This window comes from Microtus ochrogaster, linkage group LG1 (assembly GCF_000317375.1).
Source record: "Microtus ochrogaster isolate Prairie Vole_2 linkage group LG1, MicOch1.0, whole genome shotgun sequence".
Lineage (NCBI taxonomy): Eukaryota > Metazoa > Chordata > Mammalia > Rodentia > Cricetidae > Microtus > Microtus ochrogaster.
The window spans coordinates 45,998,316-46,004,050 of record NC_022027.1 but is presented as its reverse complement, the minus strand read 5'-3'; positions in this window follow the sequence as shown (position 1 = coordinate 46,004,050).

The window sequence follows — 5,735 nt, the reverse complement described above, 5'->3', positions numbered from 1 at the left end:
ACGTATACACTGCCTACACTTTAGAAGCCCGAATTCCCGAGTGCCCCTTCCCTCACTAAGATCAAGCTGTGGACCGACTCCCCTTGCTCCCCTTTCTCCCTTTCCTGAAGAATGCAGATAAATCAAGAATCTAAGGGAAGAGCATGAAGGTCACTTGTCTAAGATTACACAGCTGATAATTTACTGAGGCAGAGCTGATTTCTGCCTAGGATTTGCTCTTTGTCATTTGGTGTCTGAGGGCCAGGAAGGGGGACTCAAAGAGAGCCCATGGCAACAACATGTTTTTCATTAACGTGTGTCGTTTTTACACAGTGAGAAGTACACTTAATCTAGAATTGAGGCATTATTAATCCCCACTTAGTAAACACAAAGTAGGAACTTGTTTGATTTCAGGAAACATCCTGTTTACACTTCTGGTCCTGGCTTGCTTTCTGCTGCTGTCATAAACCCTGACCAAGAGCAACGTGGGGAAGAGGGAAGAGTTTGTGCCACTTGTAGGTCAGAGTCCACAATAGAGGGAAGCCGGAGCGGGGACTCCAGGCAGTGCCTGAAGCAGAGGCCACGGAGGAGTGCTGCTTTCTGACTTGCTCTCCCTGACTCGGTTTGTTTACTTATACAACCTAGGACCTCTTTCCTAGGGGGTGGCACTTCCTCCACTGGGCCAGGACCTCTCACACCCCTTCATTCATCCCGAAAATGTACCACAGGCCAGTCTGATGGGAGCGATTCCTAGATGAAAGCACCTTTTTCCTGGACAAAACCTAACCAGAATAATTGGCTTACTGTAGACTGCAGACACAAATGAAGCTCTGTTCTAGAATGGACCAGGAAATTCTGCAGAACCCTATTCCACTGTCTCCAAAGATCGCTAGAGCTGTGTCCTTTCTTTCCACCTATCATGTTCACCAGCACATAGATCGGATAATTCATGCATAGTTAGTCCGGGGACTAGTGTGAGCCCAGATTGGGAGAGTGACTTATTGGTTGGTTTCACTGTTGACCTTGAGGGCTACTCATACCATAACTTTTCCACTGCTGAGTTGATTCCCATTGCTGAGTGTTCCTTGGGGTAAGTTATCATTCATTCATTCATTCAAATCCTAGGACTTGAACCCAGAGCCTTGTGCTTAGTAAGTAAGCACTCACTCTGCCATTGAGCAATCCCTCTGGACTCTGGAATGAGTCCTTCAGCAACAGCTCCTCTGTGGTAGGTTTTTCTGGGTTCTTGGATCGCTGGAATTCATTTCTGTTGCTTCCTGCCTGGAACATCTCAGCTGGGTGCAGACCCAAAAAAGCTCCCCCTTTAAGACACAGAGTCCTTCCTCTTGTTTACATAAGCCTTAGGAAGAGCTCTGCTGCAGAGATTGACGTGAGGGCTTCACAGAGAGGGGCAGGCCCTGATCTGGGAGTGTGAGGTGCTCATGGGGGCCCCCACCATCAGATTCTGCTGAGATGCAGTAACTCCAAACAGAAGGCTGCGGGAAGGGTCAGTTTCTGTGGCAACACAGATAAAGCCTTTGAATAAATTGCCATGCCTTTGTCACAATTGTAGGTTCAAAGGTCTCCAAAGATCTGAAGCCTCCTCTGCCTGTCATGGGAAGGTATGCAAGCTGGTGCCCAGCCAGACTCAGGGAAAAACAGAGTGCAAAGTTCTTTAACCCTTGGGTGCCCAAGGCCCACAAGAGCAGTTTAAGCTCACCACATTTCCTCATATGGTGTACCCAATGCATGTGACTCGCCTTAATAATCGTGACCCTGTAATAACAGTAGCAATGTTGTCACAAGCCCCTTAAGAGGTAGGGACTCCTAGAAACGCTCTTATTTTCTTTGTACACTTTTTGTTTGTTTGTGTTTTTTAGTTTTTCAAGACAAGGTTTCTCTATGTAGCTCCGAATGTCCTGGAACTCACTCTGTAGACCAGGCTGGCTCTGAACTCCCAGAAATTTGCCTGCCTCTGCTTTCCAAGGACTGGGATTAAAGGTGTGCACCACCACTGCCTGGCATCATTTGTACTTTCTGTTTGTGTGCTTGCTTGCTTTTTAAAGACAGGTTCTCTCTACATAGCCATAGCTGTCCTTGAACTCACTGCGTAGAGCAGGCTGCCTCTGCTTCTGCCTCCCCAGTGCTATGACTAAGGAGGTGCACCACCACGCCTGGCTTTGCGTGTTGCTTGCTTGCTTGTTTTAAAGGCAGGGTCTCATACTCCAGGCTGTGCTCAAATTCATTACATAGCTAAGGATTCGCCTTCACTAAGGAGGACCCGGAACTTCCATCCTCTTGCCTCCACCTCCCAAATGCTCAGGTTGCAGGTGTGTGCTGCCTGCCATACAGAGAGAACTAAGGCAAAGAAAGAGCAGATCACAGACTGGGAGGCCCCTCGGGTCGAACACGGGAAAGTGAGAGGTCTGGGGTTCAGTCCTTATCACTGCAAAGGAAGGAGGAGTCAAGGAGAGAATGCATCAAAGATCGGAGAAAAAAGAAACCAAAGGAACAAAACTCCAAAGAGCAAGCAAAAGGGCTTCCACCCTTAGCAGGGGGCGACCTATAATAAAACTGACTGAGACTGAGACGGAAGAACTTGCTGCTGCCAGCTTCAATGTGTAGTCTGACATCAAGTGTAAACCTCTCTTAAGCTTTGTTATTGCATTGCCTGTAAGAAAGAGGAGGGCTGGGAGTGGAGCTTAATGATAGTGCTGGCCTTGAGAAGAGAAGAGATGCCCAGAAACACACACGCACACACACTCTGTGTCTCTCATACACAGACATACACACACACTGGCACACATACATGCACACACACTCTGTCACATACACACACACACACTCTCACACACACACTGACACTCACACATAAACACATGCTCACACACTGTGTCTCTGTCCTTCTCTCTCTCACACACACACTGTGTCTCTGTCTCTGTCTGTCTGTCTCTCTCTCTCTCTCTCTCTCTCTCTCTCTCTCTCTCTCTCTCATACACACACACACACACACACTCTCTCCCACACACAGTTTGATGACAGTGACTGTTGGAAGTACTGTAGGAAGTATTATTTCCTGGGCACCTCGGTGGTCGCCTGTTTGGATTGTTTGATGGGAGATACTGAAGTACATCTGCCTCCTCTTCCATAAACCACCCTTTTCCTTCACATGGTTGATGTGGGAAGTCCTTTTGTTTATGTGTTGCTTTATTAGTTAATGAATAAAGAATCTGTCTCGGGCCTGGCAGGGCAGAATAGAGGTAGGCAGGGAAAACCAAACTGAATGCTGGGAGAAAGGCGGAGTCAGGGAGATGCCATGGAGCCGCCTCTGGGAACAGACGTGCCGGAACCTTGCTGGTAAGCCACAGCCGTGTGGTAATACACAGATTACTAGAAATGGGTTAAATTCATATGTAAGAGATTAGCTAGACCTAATGGGCCAAGCAGTGATTTAATTGATACAGTATCTGTTTGGTTATTTCAGGGCTAAGCGACCAGGAACCAACAAGCGGCCTCCTTCTTACTACACATGGTTACCTCTATTACGTGCAAACACCATTCACACATGCATGTGAGGGGGCTCGATGAGCTCATCTCTCTCACATTTCCTGCAGCTCTAAAACTCTGTGATCCTGTGCGGGTTGTTAAAGGGAGGTGCTATGTCTATTAAAAATCACCCAAATAAAGGAAAGTGATAAAAATAGATTGAATCGCTGGGGAAAAGTCTTGTTTTCTTTCTTTTTGTTTTGGTGAGAACAGTTTGAATATGTCTGTGTGGGCACACACATGCATGGGTACAAAGAGCTGGCATTCTGTTTTTAGAGGGTTAGGCCAGAGACGTTTCTGGCCATTGTTAACAGGAAGCCAACTTCCAGGAGCCCAGATAAATGGCGGTTTATGTTTCTGACCTTCCAGGAGGTCAGGAGGTGGGGAGCTGCTGGCTGGCTCTACAGCCCAACTTGCTCTAAATGGACCTCTGCCATTCTTTTCCTTTTTGAAAAGGTTTTGATTTTCTAATATGTTCATGTTAGTCCCTGTGTGTCACATACATTCAGAGCCTGGGGAGGCCAGATGAGGGCATTCGATTCTTTAGAGCTCAAGTTACAGGCAGTTAGGAGCAACCCTGTGGGTTCTGGGAATGGAACCTGGGTCCTCTGAAAGAGAGGCATGTGCTTGTAGCATGATTAATAAAAACCCAGAGACTGATATGGGGGTTCATCCTGAAGGTCAGAAAAGCAAAACAGCCAGCCACTGCCTCTTACCTCTACCTCAGTCCGAAATGGCGATCCTAGGCAACTTTATTTATTAAAATAAATGAAATATCACTACGTGTGCTCTTAACCTCTGAGCCATCTCTCCATCCCCTCTGCAACTCTCTCGCCTGCTCTTGCTTGGTCCTGATTACCATGGAAACGCAGCAGTTGCATCTCTCGCTGCATGACTGACAGCTCCAGCTGTCCAGACCCACCACACCCTGTGCTCCCACGTAAACTGCACAGCTGGGGTTTGGAGTCCTTCCCTGCCTCCCATAGAATGCGCCAGAGGGCATTAATGGGACAAGGGCTAAGCTCTGAGGGAGAGCTGTCAATTAACAGATACCAGTCAGGGGGGCAGGAGAGATGGCTCAGAGGTTAAGAGCACTGGCTGCTCTTCTAGAGGACCAGAGTTCAATTCCTACCATATGGTGGCTCACAGCTGTCTGTAATGCCAGTTCCAGGGGAGCCAACACCCTCACACAGGCACACATGCAGGCAAAGCCCCAAAGTACGTAAAATAAAAATAAAACATATACCAGTCGGTCCGTGATCATTTCTTGATTTTAATAATCTCCCTTGTTTTATGAGAGTCAAGTCCTTGCTTTTGTGAAATATACAAGTGTAGGGTGCTGTTGGTGAGTATTATTTTCAGGTGTGAGACTTTTGTTTATGCTGCATTTGATAAACTCTGTGAAGCTGTGTTACTGTGCTGTCTAAAACACCTGATGGGCTAATAAAGCACTGAACGGCCAATAGCAAGGCAGGAGAAAGGATGGGCGGGGCTGTCAGGCAGAGAGGATAAATATGAGGGAGCTGTGGGGAAAAGGGGAGATCTGCAAACCAGAAAGGAGGAGGACTTCAGGGGCCAGCCACCCAGCCACCCAGCCGCCCAGCTACACAGCTACACAGCTACACAGCCAGACAGAGAGAAAGAAGGAAAGAAAAGATGTCCAGAAATAGAGAAAGATAAAAGCCCCAAGGCCAAAGGTAGGTGGGATAATTTAAGTTAAGAACTAGCAAGAAACAAACCAAGCTAAGGTCAAGCATTCATAACTAAGAATAAGACTCCATGTGTGATTTATCTGGGAGCTGGGTGATGGGCCCCCAAAAAGCCAAAAGAGTGAAACATCACACAGCAGGGTGGTCATGGTTTAACCCACAGGGACCAGTTAGGCAGTCCCCAGGAAAGCATACTGGGAAGGAGACAATACGTGGGAGGAGTTAGCATTTGGGGAAGCTGATCTAGAGAGAGTCTTCTGCCACTTTTCTGTGAGCCGTGATGTTTCCAGATAGAAGGGAAACATGTAAAAGGCCCATGAGACTCAAAGGAAGCTTCGCAGAGGCTGTGAGTCTGTCTGGTCCTGTGCACGAAGATCAAGGCGCACAAGGGTCTTGAATTTCATCTCCTTCGGATCACCTAGAAGCTTCCACGTTATTACCCAGTGTCAATAATTACTACTCCTTGATGTCCATTAAACAAGCAGAACATTTATTATAAGG